This window comes from Triticum dicoccoides, chromosome 4A (assembly GCF_002162155.2).
Source record: "Triticum dicoccoides isolate Atlit2015 ecotype Zavitan chromosome 4A, WEW_v2.0, whole genome shotgun sequence".
Lineage (NCBI taxonomy): Eukaryota > Viridiplantae > Streptophyta > Magnoliopsida > Poales > Poaceae > Triticum > Triticum dicoccoides.
In genome coordinates this window covers 401,826,572-401,840,187 of record NC_041386.1, presented here as the reverse complement: position 1 = coordinate 401,840,187, position 13,616 = coordinate 401,826,572, and positions in this window count along the sequence as shown.

Below are 13,616 nucleotides of genomic sequence, written 5' to 3'. Positions count from 1 at the left end.
AAATAAAGATGACCCTCGGGCTCGTGAAAACCCAAGGGAAAAGGCTTAGGTGGCAAATGTTAAAACCAAGGTTGGGCCTTGGTGGAGGACTTTTATTCAAAGCGAATTGTCAAGGGGGTCCCATAACCCCAACCGCGTAAGGAACGCAAAAATCAAGGAACATAACACTGGTATGACGGAAACTAGGGCGACAAGAGTGGAACAAAACGCTAGGCAAAAGGCCGAGCCTTCCACCCTTTACCAAGTATATATATGCATTAAATTAAATAAGAGATATTGTGATATCCCAACATAAACATGTTCCAACATGGAACAAACTTCAACTTCACCTGGAACTAACAACGCTATAAGAGGGGCTGAGCAAAAGCGGTAACATAGCCAAACAACGGTTTGCTAGGAAGGTGGGTTAGAGGCTTGACATGGCAATATGGGAGGCATGATATAACAAGTGGTAGGTAGCGTGACATAGCGATAGAACGGACAACTAGCAAGCAAAGATAGAAGTGATATCGAGGGTATGGTCATCTGCCTGCAATGTTCTCAGAATTGTCGAAAGCTTCATCCTCGTTAGCATACTCAACAGGTTCCTCATTCACGTACTCATCTCCCGGCTCTACCCAAAGCAACAACACAAGCAATGGAACAACAATCAATCACGGTGAAATGCACCAGCAACATGATGCAATACATGGCATGATATGCAAGATATGATATGCAATGCATATGCGTGCTCCGGAAGGGAAAGAATGATCAAGGCATCAACTTGGAAAACCAAGTATGCCTCTGGAAAGATGAGGTTATTTTGGTCGAAATCGATATAAGGATCACCGGACACGGATGCACGGTTTGCAAATGGCAAGCAATACAAGGATGATGCAAATCTGCGTTTAACAGCATGATAGCACTTAGAATTCAACAAGAAACTAAGCTACTGCACTCCAACATAGCAACAAAGCATATTTCAGTGATGTACAAGAGATGCTTGACAAAACATGGACACGGAGATACGGCTAAATCACACTAGAACAGGTTCAAACAAGCATGGCAAAAGTGCAAAAGATATCAGCTTCCTAGACTTGGTGAAAATACCAACATGTCAAAAACAACACCAGGAAGCAATGTTTAGAGCAAGCAAACAACATGCTACATGAACATATCACAGAAAACAAGGGGAAGGCATGCTTCTACTAGAAGCACTTAACAAAACTCCCTTACTGAACATGAGCCAAAAAGGCACAGAAAATATGATGGCACCCATGTAAACATAGCAAGTTTTATAAACAGATTCAGACTTGGTGAAATGCTCGGATGCATGAGACGAACACGAATGATATTGAGATGCACATGATGACATGATATGAAATGCATGACATGAACAAAATACAAAACGGAAGACAAAAACCCAACCATGAAGGAAATCTCATATCACATAGCCAAAAATGGCAAGAGTCAGAGTTACAAATATGGAATGTTAAATCCAGGGTGTTACATAGGGCAGCGCTTATTTCATGGGGGGGTCGGTGATTTGGGTGGAAGGTGTCACGCCGGTGGTCGGGCATGTGGGATGTGGAATGAGGAGGAGGATGGGGGTCAGGTGTGGATTACCTGCCTGGATAGGCGAGGCCGAGCAGCGTGAAGGAGGGTCGCCGGCGAGGAGGAGGCACTACAAGCAAGGAGTGAAGGTTTGAACTTGGAAAGGAAGGCGGAAACAGGGGAAATGTGGCTTTTGGCAAGGGGGAGGTGGCGGGGAGGTAGATATTTCCGCGGAAGCTGAAATTTTGAAATCACTTCAGCGAAAAACTGGTCGCAAAGTGTCGTCAGACATGGTCCCTTATTTAGCACTGTGTACGATATGTGAACATCACAAACGATTCAGATAGCTTAACCCGTGTGTGATGAGTTTGAACGTAAAAAAATCTGGCTCGAATTTCCCTGGTTACAGTGGTCATCCAAGTCATTGCATAATTTGGGTACACAAAGGAGACTACAACACACCCACACTTCTTAGTCGACCAAGTTCAGCAATTAAATAAACCTAGCTGACCTAAACATTACTCTAACAAATTAAAGACCGACGCTCTTAATTAAACAAAACAAAGAGTACTACTATGGCTGGTGCTCGTCGATCTCCGTTGCCGCCTCCATGTCCAGCTCGCGCCCGATGGTCTCCTGGGGAAGGGGCTCCATGGCATCAATTGCACTATACTCGGCAAGCATCTCGCATCCGCGTCCGCCATATCTTTGGAATAGGCCACCACGAGATGGGCGTGGGCAGCCATGACCTGGGCTTTTGCGGGCTTCGTCGTGGCAAGGTATGCCGTGCAGGAACATACGGCTGCTCGAACTCTCTCAGCGATTGCCAACTCTTGGGTCGTGGGATGCCGACCATTGTCGAAGAAGCTTCATTTCATTTATGCGGTGACCACCATGAGCTGGGCGTGGACAGCCTCGACATGGTGGTAGGCGGCCTCCATCAGGGCTAAGGCCGCCGCTGCGGAACAGACAACTGATGTGCCGCTCTCGCCAGTTGCTATCCCCGAGGCAGGTGCTGCTGCCGCCGCTTGAGAAGCAACAACGGCCGTTTGTGTTGCCTTGGCCGCCCGGACGCAGATTGCGGTCGCCCTCACGAAGCTCGTTAGCATGCGCCTGACGGCTACGGCCGCGTTCTCGCTGGAGTGGGTCACCGAAGTTGCCCTCACGACGCGCCCACGTCCCCACCTTTCACCGGCGACGATTGAACAGTGAAATGCTATTTGAGGAGCGGGCTAGTGTGCTTGACACTCCAACGGTGCTCCAAGATATTTTGTGCTGCATCTCACACGATTGTGATAATAAACTGTGTGTGATCTAATTGATTTTTTGTCTGAATTTGAATTACATAATGGGGTCACAGCTGCAAAGGATGGTGTTTGAATTGCTACAACTTTTATCTGTAGTGAACATGCAACTATACGTGTGTCGTTAAAACAATTGGAATTATTCAGGGTTCGTTTGGACGTTTTTATATATTTACTTGGTTTTGTAGGCATTTCAGGTGCATAATTCTAGTTTGAACAACTTGCACACCTCTAGTGCATATAAACGGGTTGAACAATCATATATGTGTCCTTGGTAGCATGCTTATGTCCCATGCAGGAAATGGGAATGAATGTCAAACACCCTGCCACCGTCACTCGGCTGCAAACATTGAGATACCTAGTTTTTAAATTCTAGTAAATCCAAAACTCGTCTGAAATTCATGAAACTTGGCATGCTATGATGGAGCGGTATCAACAAGTCGTGGTAAATTTTTTGTTCCATTTGGGGCAGGTTTGGGTATAAGCTTCTCCCAAACCAGAGCTTCTCACCACAAGCGTGATGGTTTCGGTAGGGAGCGTGCCACCTTTGGGGACGAAATGATATCCGTTGCCTCTTATTGCGTTCAAATTTTTTCTAGTGACAACATAGAGCAACATGAGTGTTGTGTTTAATTTTCGATTTTTTCGGGGTTCGTTCGGACATTTTTATACATTAACTGGGCTTCCAGGCATTTTATGTGCATAATTCAAATTTGAACTAAATGCACATGCTCTAGTGCATATAAATTGGTTGAATAATTTGTGTCCTTCGGTGCATGCTTAAGTCCCATACAAGAAATGGGAATGAATTTCAAACACCCCGCCACCGTCACTCGGGTGCAAACATTGAGATACTTGGTTTTTAAATTCTAGTAAATCCAAAACCCGTCTGAAATTCATGAAACTTGGCCTGCTATCATGGAGCGGCATCAACATGCCGTGGTAAAATTTTTGTCCCATTTGGGGTAGGTTTGGGTATAAGCTTCTCAAAACCAGAGCTTCTCACAACAAGCGTGATGGCTTCGGTAGGGAATGTGGCACCTTTGGGGACGAAACGATATCCGTTGCCTCTTATTGCTTTCAAAAAATTTCTAGTGTCAACATAGAACAACAGGAAAGTTGTGTTTAATTTTGGAATTTTTCGGGGTTCGTTTGGACATTTTTATACATTAACTAGGATTTCTAGGCATTTTATGTGCATAATTCAAATTTGAACTACATGCACATGGTCCAGTGCATATAAATTGGTTGAAAAATCAAATTTGTGTCATTCGGTGCATGCTTAGGTCCCATGCAAGCAATGGGAATGAATTTCAAACACCCTGCCACTGTCACTCGGTTGCAAACATTGAGATACTTGATTTTAAAATTCTAGTAAATCCAAAACTCATCTGAAATTCATGAAACTTGGCATGCTATCATGGAGAGGCATCAACATGCCATGGTAAAAAATTTGTCCCATTTGTGGCAAGTTTGGGTATCAACTTCTCACAAAATAGAGCTTCTCACAACAAGCGTGATGGTTTCGATAGGGAACATGCCACCATTGGGGACGGAATGATATCTGTTGCCTCTTATTGCTTTCAAAATTTTCAAGTGTCAACATAGAACAACAGGAGTGTTGTGTTTAATTTTGGAATATTTCGGTGTTCGTTTGGACATTTTTATACATTAACTAGGATTTATAGGAATTTTATGTGCATAATTCAAATTTGAACTACATGCACAAGCTCAAGTGCATATAAATTGGTTGAAAAATCAAATTTGTGTCCTTCAGTGCATGCTTAGGTCCCATGCAAGAAATGGGAATGAATTTCAAACACCCTACCACCATCACTCGGTCACAAACATTGAGATACTTGGTTTTAAAATTCTAGTAAATCGAAAACTCGGCTGAAATTCAAGAAACTTGGCATGCTAACATGTAGCGGCATCATCATGTCGTGGTAACATGATGACATGAGACGAACACGAATGCAAATGAGATGCACATGATGACATGATATGAAATGCATGACATGAAGAAAATACAAAACGGAAGACAAAAACCCAACCACGAAGGAAATCTCATATCACATAGCCAAAAATGGCAAGATTCAGAGTTACAAATATGGAAAGTTAAATCCGGGGTGTTACATATGGCAGCGCTTATTTCATGGGGGGGTTGGTGATTTGGGTGGAAGGTGTCGCGCCGGTGGTCGAGCATGTGGGATGTGGAAGGAGGAGGAGGATGGAGGTCGGGTGTGGATTACCTGCCTGGATAGGCGAGGCCGAGCAGCGTGATGGAGGGTCGCCGGCGAGGAGGAGGCACTACAAGCAATGAGTGAAGGTTTGAACTTGGAAAGGAAGGCGGAAACAGGGGAAATGTGGATTTTGGCAAGGGGGAGGTGGCGGGGAGGTAGATATTTCCGCGGAAGCAGAAATTTTGGAATCACTTCAGCGAAAAACTGGCCGCGAAGTATCGTCAGACACGGTCCCTTATTTAGCACTGTGTACGATATGTGAACATCACAAACGATTCAGATAGCTTAACCCGTGTGTGATGAGTTTGAACGTAAAAAAATCTGGCTCGAATTTCCCTGGTTACAGTGGTCATCCAAGTCATTGCATAATTTGGGTACACAAAGAAGACTACAACACACCCACACTTCTTAGTCGACCAAGTTCAGCAATTAAATAGAGCTAGCTGACCTAAACATTACTCTAACAAATTAAAGACCGACGCTCTTAATTAAACAAAACAAAGAGTACTACTATGGCTGGTGCTCATCGATCTCCGCTGCCGCCTCCATGTCCAGCTCGCGCCCGACGGTCTCCTGGGGAAGGGGCTCCATGGCATCAATTGCACTATACTCGGCAAGCATCTCGCCATCCGCGTCCGCCATATCTTTGGAATAGGCCGCCACGAGATGGGTGTGGGCAGCCGCGACCTGGGCTTTTGCGGGCTCTGTCGTGGCAAGGTATGCCGCGCAGGAACATACGGCTGCTCGAAATCTCTCAGCGATTGCCAACTCTTCAGTCATGGGATGACGTCCGTTGTCGGAGAAGCTTCGTTTCATTTATGCGGTGACCACCATGAGTTGGGCGTGGACGGCCTCGACATGGTGGTGGGCGGCCTCCATCAGGGCTAAGGCCGCCGCTGCGGAACAGACAACTGTTGTGCCGCTCTCGCCAGTTGCTATCCCTGAGGCAAATACTGCTGCCGCCACCTGAGAAGCAACAACGGCCGTTTGTGCTGCCTTGGCCACCCGGACGCAGATTGCGATCGCCCTTATGAAGCTTGTTAGCATGCGCCTGACGGCTACGGCCGCGCTCTCGCTGGAGTGGGCCACCGAAGTTGCCCTCATGACGCGCCCACGTCCCCACCTTTCACCGGCGACGATTGAACAGTGAAATGCTATTTGAGGAGCGGGCTAGTGTGCTTGACACTCCGACGGTGCTCCAAGATATTTTGTGCTGCATCTCACACGGTTGTGATAATAAACTATGTGTGATCTACTTGATTTTTTGTCTGAATTTGAATTAGGTAATGGGGTCACAGCTGCAAAGGATGGTGTTTGAATTGCTACAACTTTTATCTGTAGTGAACATGCAACTATACGTGTGTCGTTAAAACAATTGGAATTATTCAGGGTTTGTTTGGACGTTTTTATATATTTACTTGTTTTTGTAGGCATTTCAGGTGCATAATTCGAGTTTGAACTACATGCACAACTCTAGTGCATATAAACGGGTTGAAAAATCAAATATGTGTCCTTGGTTGCATGCTTATGTCCCATGCATGAAATGGGAATGAATGTCAAACACCGTGCCACCGTCACTCGGCTGCAAACATTGAGATACCTAGTTTTTAAATTCTAGTAAATACAAAACTCGTCTGAAATTCATGAAACTTGGCATGCTATGATGGAGCGGCATCAACAAGCCATGGTAAATTTTTGTCCCATTCGGGGCAGGTTTGGGTATAAGCTTCTCCCAAACCAGAGCTTCTCACAACAAGCGTGATGGTTTCGGTAGGGACAATGCCACCTTTGGGGACGAAACGATATCCATTGCCTCTTATTGCGTTCAAAATTTTTCTAGTGACAACATAGAGTAACAGGGGTGTTGTGTTTAATTTTGGAATTTTTTGGGGTTCGTTCGGACATTTTTATACATTAACTGGGCTTTCCAGGCATTTTATGTGCATAATTCAAATTTGAACTAAATGCACATGCTCTAGTGCATATAAATTGGTTGAAAAATCAAATTTGTGTCCTTCAGTGCATGCTTAAGTCCCATGCAAGAAATGGGAATGAATTTCAAACACCTCGCCACCGTCACTCGGGCACAAACATTGAGATACTTGGTTTTTAAATTCTAGTAAATCCAAAACTCGTCTGAAATTCATGAAACTTGGCATGCTGTCATGGAGCGGCATCAACATGCCGTGGTAAAAAAATTGTCCCATTTGGGGCAGGTTTGGGTATAAGATTCTCAAAACCAAAGCTTCTCCCAACAAGCGTGATGGCTTCGGTAGGGAACATGGCACCTTTGGGGACGAAACGATATCTGTTGCCTCTTATTGCTTTCCAAAATTTTCGAGTGTCAACATAGAACAACATGAAAGTTGTGTTTAATTTTGGAATTTTTTGGGGTTCGTTTGGACATTTTTACACATTAACTAGGATTTCTAGGCATTTTATGTGCATAATTCAAATTTGAACTACATGCAAATGGTCCAGTGCATATAAATTGGTTGAAAAATCAAATTTGTGTCATTCGGTGCATGCTTAGGTCCCATGCAAGAAATGGGAATGAATTTCAAACACCCTGCCACCGTCACTCAGTCGCAAACATTGAGATACTTGGTTTTAAAATTCGAGTAAATCCAAAACTCGTCTGATATTCATGAAACTTGGCATGCTATCATGGAGAGGCATCAACATGCCGTGGTAAAAAATTTGTCCCATTTGTGGCAGGTTTGGGTATCAACTTCTCACAAAATAGAGCTTCTCACAACAAGCGTGATGGTTTCGGTAGGGAATGTGCCACCATTGGTGACGGAATGATATCCGTTGCCTCTTATTGCTTTCAAAATTTTCAAGTGTCAACATAGAACAACAGGAGTGTTGTGTTTAATTTTGGAATATTTCGGTGTTCGTTTGGCCATTTTTATACATTAACTAGGATTTCAAGGAATTTTATGTGCATAATTCAAATTTGAACTACATGCACAAGCTCAAGTGCATATAAATTGGTTGAAAAATCAAATTTGTGTCCTTCGGTGCATGCTTAGGTCCCATGCAAGAAACGGGAATGAATTTCAAACACCCTGCCACCATCACTCGGTCGCAAACATTGAGATACTTGGTTTTAAAATTCTAGTAAATCGAAAACTCGCCTGAAATTCATGAAACTTGGCATGCTAACATGTAGCGGCATCATCATGTCGTGGTAATTTTTCCCCATTTGTGGCAGGTTTGGATATTGGCTTCTCACAAAACAGAGCTTCTCACAACAATTGTGATGGTTTCGGTAGGGAACGTGCCACCATTGGGGATGAAACGATATCCGTTGCCTCTTATTGCTTTCAAAAATTTTCTAGTGTCAACATAGAAGAGCAGGAGTGTTGGGTTTAATTTTGGAAATTTTAAGGGTTCGTTTGGATCTTTTTATACATTAACTAGGAATTCCAGGCATTTTAAGTGCATAATTCAAATTTGAACTACATGCACATGATCTAGTGCATATAAATTGGATGAAAAACCGAATTTGTGTCCTTTGGTGCATGCTTAGGTCCCATGCAAGAAATGGGAATGAATTTCAAACACTCTGCCATCATCACTCGGTCGCAAACATTGAGATACTTGGTTTTAAAATTCTAGTAAATCCAAAACTCGCCGAAAATTCTAGAAACTTGGCATGCCATCGTGGAGTGGCATCAACATGCCATGGTAAAAAATTTGTCTCATTTGGGGCAGGTTTGGGTATAAGCTTCTCACAAACCAGAGCTTTTCACAACAAGCGTGATGGTTTCGGTACGGAACGTGCCACCTTTGGGGACGAAACGATATCTGTTGCCTCTTACTGCTTTCAAAAATTTTCTACTGTCAACATAGAACAACAGGAGTGTTGTGTTTAATTTTGGAATTTTTCGGGGTTTGTTTGGACATTTTTGTACATGAACTGGGTTTTCTATGCATTTTATGTGCATAATTCAAATTCAAACTACATGCACATGCTCCATAGCATATAAATTGGTTGAAAAATCAAATTTGTGTCCTTCGGTGCATGCTTAGGTCCTATGAAAGAAATGGGAATGAATTTCAAACACCCCGCCACCGTCACTCGATCGCAAACATTGTGATACTTGGTTTTAAAATTCTAGTAAATCCAAAACTCGTCTAAAATTCATGAAACTTGGCATGCTATCATGGAGCGGATCAACATGCCGTGGTAAAAAATTTGTTCCATTTGTGGCAGGTTTGGGTATCAACTTCTCCCAAACAAGAGCTTTTCACAACAAGTGTGATGGTTTTGGTAGGGAACATGCCACCATTGGGGACGAAATGATATCCGTTGCCTCTTATTGCTTTCAAATTTTTTCTAGTGTCAACATAGAAAAACAGGAGTGTTGTTTAATTTTGGAATTTTTCGGGGTTCGTTTGGACATTTTTATACATTAACTAGGATTTCCAGGCATTTTATGTGCATATTTAAAATTTGAACTACATGCACATGCTCCAATGCATATAAATAGGCTGAAAAATCAAATTTGTGTCCTTCGGTGCATGCTTATGTCCCATGCAAGAAATGGGAATGAATTTCAAACACCCTGCCACCGTCACTCGGTCACAAACATTGAGATACTTTCTTTTAAAATTCTAGTAAATCCAAAACTCTTTTGAAATTCATGAAACTTGGCATGCTATCATGGAGCGGCATCAACATGTCGTGGTAAAAAATTTGTCCCATTTGGGGCAGGTTTGGGTATAAGCTTCTCACAAACTAGAGCTTCTCACAACAAGCGAGATGGTTTCGGTAGGGAACGTGCCACCTTTGGGGATGAAACGATATCCATTGCCTCTTATTGCTTTCAAATTTTTTGTAGTGTCAACATAGAACAACATGAGTGTTGTGTTTAATTTTGGATTTTTTCGAGGTTCGTTTCGACTTTTTTTATACATTAACTGGGTTTTCTATGCATTTTATGTGCATAATTCAAATTGGAACTACATGAACAAGATCCATAGCATATAAATTGGTTGAAAAATCAAATTTGTGTCCTTCAGTGCATGCTTAGGTCCCATGCAAGAAATGGGAATGGATTTTGAATACCCTGCCATCGTCACTCGGTCGCAAACATTGAGATACTTGGTTTTAAAATTATAGTAAATCCAAAACTCGTCTGAAATTCATGAAACTTGGCATGCTATCATGGAGCGGCATCAACATGCTGTGGTAAAAAATTTGTCCCATTTGTGGCAGGTTTGGGTATCAGCTTCTCACAACAAGTGTGATGGTTTCAGTAGGGAACGTGCCACCATTGGGGACATAACGATATCCGTTGCCTCTTATTGCTTTCAGAAGTTTTCAAGTGTCAACATGAAGCAACAGGAGTGTTGTGTTTAATTTTGGAGTTTTTCAGGGTTCGCTTGGACATTTTTATACAATAGCTAGGATTTCAAGGAATTTTATGTGCATAATTCAAATTTGGACTACATGCACAATCTCAAGTGCATATAAATTGGTTGAAAAATCAAATTTGTGTCCTTCGGTGCATGCTTAGGTCCCATGCAAGAAATGGGAATGAATTTCAAACAACCTGCCATCGTCACACGGTCGCAAACATTGAGAATTGAGATACTTGGTTTCAAAATTCTAGTAAATCCAAAACTCGCCTGAAATTCATGAAACTTGGCATGCTATCATGGAGCGGCATCAACATACCATGGTAAAAAATTTGTCCCAATTGGGGCAGGTTTGGGTATAAGCTTCTCACAACAAGCGTGATGGTTTCGGTAGGGAGCGTGCCACCTTTGGGGACAAAACGATATCCGTTGCCTCTTATTGCTTTCAAAAATTTTCTAGTGTCAACATAGAACAACAGGGGTGTTGTGTTCAATTCTGATATTTTTCGGGGTTCATTTGGACATTTTTATACATTAACTAGGGTTTATATGCATTTTATGTGCATAATTCAAATTGGAACTACATGCACATGCTCCATAGCATATAGATTGGTTGAAAAATCAAATTTATGTCCTTCGGTGCATGCTTAGGTCCCATGCAAGAAATGGGAATGAATTTCAAACACCCTGCCACTGTCAGTCGGCCGCAAACATTGACATACTTTGTTTTTAAATTCTAATAAATCCAAAACTCGTCTGAAATTCATGAAACTTGACATGATATCATGGAGCGGCTTCAACATGCCATGGTAAAAAATTTGTCCCATCTGGGGCAGGTTTGGGTATAAGCTTCTCACAAACTAGAGCTTCTCACAACAAGTGTGATGGTTTCCGTAGGGAACGTGCCACCTTTGGGGACGAAACGATATCCGTTGCCTCTTATTGCTTTCAAAATTTTTCTAGTGTGAACATAGAACAACATGAGTGTTGTGTTTAATTTTGGAATTTCCCGGGGTTCATTTGGACATTTTTATACATTAACTAGGATTTCCAGGCATTTTATGTGCATAATTCAAATTTGAAGTACATGCACATGCTCCAGTGCATATAAATTGGTTGAAAAATCAAATTTGTATCATTCGGTGCATGCTTAGGTCCCATGCAAGAAATGGGAATGAATTTCAAATATCCTGACACCGTCACTCTGTTGCAAACATTGAGATACTTGGTTTTAAAATTCTAGTAAATCCAAAACTCGTCTGAAATTCATGGAACTTGGCATGCTATCATGGAGCGGCTTCAGCATGCCGTGGTAAAAAAAATTGTCCCATTTGTGGCAGGTTTGGGTATCAGCTTCTCACAAACCAGAGCTTCTCAAACAAGCGTGATGGTTTGGGTAGGGAACGTGCCACCATTGGGGACGAAACGATATCCATTTCCTCTTATTGATTTCAATTTTTTTTCTAGTGTCAACATATAACAACAGGAGTGTTGTGTTTAATTTTGGAATTTTTAGGGGTTCGTTTGGACATTTTTATATTAACTAGGAATTCCAGGCATTTTATGTGTATAATTCAAATTTGAACTACATGCACATGCTCCAATGCATATAAATTGGTTGAAAAATCAAATTTGTGTCCTTCGGTGGATGCTTAGAGCATCTCCAGCCGTTGGCCCCGCAGGAGGCGCTAAAAATCTCCCCCTGGGGGCGCACTGGCGATAAACGACGTGCTGGGGGCGTGGTGCCCCCAGTCACGGCGCCCATGTTTTTTTTGAAAATATAAATTACGGCAAAAACACAGCGTAAATTCAACCAAACTTCGGCGAGTTCGTTCATATTTGAAATATTTTACAAAAGAAAAAAAAGCTACTAGGTTACTCCTTGCCGTCTCCCTCGCCGCTCCTCGCCGCCCGCCGCCTTGCAGATCTACATGCTGAGGAGGCGCTAGAACCGCGTGTAGTCACCGTCATCGTCATCATCGTCTCCGCCGCGGCCGCCGTCCATGCTGCAACCCTCCCCGGTTGGCGCGGCGGGTTGGACGGTCCGGGGGCGTCGTCGTCGTCGTCGCTGTCGAGGACCACGACGCCGTGCTCGTCCTCGCGCCCACGTTTGCGGGCGGCTATCTCCTCCAGGGCCCGACGCTGACGGACCACCTCGTCGTGGAGGTAGTCGTCCCACGCCCACAATAGGGTGTCCTTGTCGGAGAAGCCGTGCCGGGCTATCTCCTCGTACTTCGCGGGGAGGCCGGGTCTGGCTTCGGCCTGAAAAGGACGAGGCGGCCAGAGGTGGGCGCGGAGTCATCGATGCGGACGCCGGAGCTGCGGGTGCATGCGCTGACAGGCGTGTCTTGGGGCTGCGGCTTGACGGGGCGGAGGCAGGGAGAGCCGGTCGACCGACCCGACGAGGAGGAGGACGCCCCAGGGTCCATGCGCCTCGGCGTCCACGACCTCCCATGACGGCAAGAGAAGGACGGGGGGAGGGGTACTCCAGCCTCGGCGTGTTGCCGCCCTCGATGTACTCGAGGACGGCCTCTAGCGTGCGGTCGGGCACGCCCCACCATCGGCGCTTCCACTCGGAGTTGAGCCTGCCGGAGGGAACGACGCCGTTGGTGGCCTCGAGCTGCTCGGCATGGTGGCGGCGGAAGTATGGCTCCCAGAGCAGGCTGTCGGGGATGTAGCGTGGCCCCTCCCTCGCCGCCCGCGGCAGGGAGGAGCGGATACACGCGATCTCCGCGCGCCGCGCCGCCCCGGTGGGCGGTGGCGGCACCGGGACCCCGCCCGCGCTGATTCTCCAGGCCCCGGGCACACGCATATCCGGCGGGACGGGGTACTCGGCCTCGAAGAGGAGCCGAGCTTCGTTCTCATGAAGGTGGCGGCGGCCGAAGCCGTTCACCGCCGTGCTGTCGCCTAGGAAGCGTTCGGCCATTCTTTGAGCTGGAGACGGCGAGAGGAGAGGGAGGAGGGGAGAAAGGTGGCGCCGGTGGTGGTGACTCTGTGCGTGCCACCGGTGCGCTGGGGGTCGGCTTTATGTAGGCGGAGGCACCGTGCATACGCGTGGCCACCGCGTTACGCGTGGCATGCGAGGGGACGCACGTCGTCTCGTTTTCACTGCGCCGCCCGTGAGGCATCAATGGCGGAGGCTGACCGGTGCGGTAGCACGCGGCGG